The following is a 2,248-nucleotide window of genomic DNA, read 5'->3' as shown; positions in this document are numbered from 1 at the left end:
AGGATTCACTTAAAATAGTACGTGAGCGAACAGAGGGATCAATTGGACAGTGTTCCCGAGCAGTAGCGAGATGTGTGAGGTAAGATACACCGCTGGCGCTTTTAATTTTTCTTATTAATTTGTTTGTTTCACCCTCTGACTGGTGGGACCCAACGTACTACGTGGAGAGAGGTAAGGTGACTAAGGCTGCATTATTTCTGCACCACTGTGGATAGTCTTACCACCAAAGCCACATGACACGATTATGATTGAAATCCCAATGACTCCCACACACACAAAAAAACACGGCATGCTTGTCACACGAATGCAGGAATGTATAAAAGGTTATTTCCCTCTCGTTGAACATAACGGGAGGGTTGTGTAGCTGGTTAGCCTGTTCGCTCATCAAACTTGAGGTCTCGGGTTCGATAACTACACTTGAGCATAATTTGTGCCAGGAGGATTCTTTGACTGGTCAAAATGTTTTCTAGGGTTTGCACGCTTCACACTCTCTCTCCAGTATATATATACACGCTGGAGCCTCAGCGCTTGTAGTTGCTCTCTTCACACTCTCTCGCCCTCTCCCGCTGGAGCCTCAGCGCTTGTAGTTGCTCTCTTCACACTCTCTCGCCCTCTCCAGATCTAAACAAGACTTCATTGGCCTCTCTCTCCCCTCACTGCTGCTCAAAGAGCCGGCAGGATCCGTCCGCCGGGAAGGGAAGGAGGCTTAACGCTGTCGCCGTCGGCGAGGGACTACCGGCGCAGCTGTTCACTTTCCACCCAGCGGCGGCGCGGGAGGGCCTCCGACCCCTTCTTCTTCGCCGCCGTCCCGTCGCCCACCGAACCACGCCCCAAGAACCTTAAGGTATAATTTACTTACTCCACATGCATTTCTCTAGCTGCATGTATACCATGAATCTAGGACATGGTTCAAAGAGGAAAGGAGTGGGGGAAAGTAGTGGGAAAAGTTGTATATAGCATGAATCTAGGACGTGGTTCAAAGAGGAAATGAAGGGGGAAAGTTGTATAGCATGAATCTAGGACGTGGTTCAAAGAGGAAAGGAATGGGGGAAAGTAGTGGGGAAAGTTGTATCGCATAAATCTAGGACGTGGTTCAAAGAGGAAAGGAAGGGGAGAAAGTACTAGTTCAAAAAGGAAAGGAAGGGACAAGGCTGTAGAGTTTGAGCAGGACTAGATTTGTTGCGCTCACATAGGGAAAGGTGTCTAAAGATAACAAAACTGGGACCAACACAAATATGCTCCTTGGTTGTTTGTTCTTTGTTGCAACAGACTGTGCATGACCACAGTACATCGGTAGATGCACATGGTGCTGGTGCGTCCACTGTCCCGTGCAACTCATTAGCTGTTGTTAATTTAAGGCTCTGTTTGGTTAAAAACTCCCTAGTCCCTACCTGCTTGGTTCCAGGGACTAAACATGGACTAGAGGTTATTAAATGACATGCTAAAAGACCATGTTACCCCTAGTAATGAACTAATAGAGACAAGGTGCGATGCGTGGCAGGGGCAACTATTGGAAAAAGTCCCAAAAAGACTCCCTCGGGGTCTTCTTTCTTTAGTCCCAAATGCCCACTTTTAGTCCCTAAAAGTCCCTCCTGTTTGGTTTAGATGGGACTGACACGGAGTCTTTTTAGCCCCTACACCAAAATGTCCCTGTAAACAAACACCCTCTAATAATGCCGCTGGAAAATTGATGCAATGCCACAGTTAAAAGCAAATTACATGTTTAACGGATTTTATTGTTAATATAATCTCTATGTTAATATTAATCAATGCGACCGTTTGAGAAATGCTACTGTCTTGCTTTCTTTCCCATTTAGATAAGGTAGATACTTCTTTTTGTTGGCTTCTGTGTCATCCACCGTTATTGACCACTAATTGTTTCCTTTGCACCTCTGTGTAAACAGGGTTATCTACTTCACCTTGTTGCCATTGTGGCCTTTTGTTGCACTGCACAAAACACTTTTGTTTTAAGAGTGTTTTGTGCAGTTCAACCAAAATGTCACACCGACAACGTTGCTTGATTGCTTGATCCTAGTGGAACTGCACAAGAGGAGATCTTACTTCCTATCCGTTAAGGCGGATTTGGTTCAGATCTTCTTCTTGTGAGTTGTTTGAATTCCGCATCATGAGAGGTCAGTACTAGCCTTATTTCACATGATTCTGCAGTGTGCTACTTGTACGATAATGTTGCTTGATTTTAGTGAACTGCACAAATGGAGACAAGACTTCCAATCTGTATGTGCACCGT

This window comes from Triticum aestivum, chromosome 2D, assembly GCF_018294505.1.
Source record: "Triticum aestivum cultivar Chinese Spring chromosome 2D, IWGSC CS RefSeq v2.1, whole genome shotgun sequence".
NCBI lineage: Eukaryota > Viridiplantae > Streptophyta > Magnoliopsida > Poales > Poaceae > Triticum > Triticum aestivum.
Note: the sequence above shows the minus strand (reverse complement) of the source record.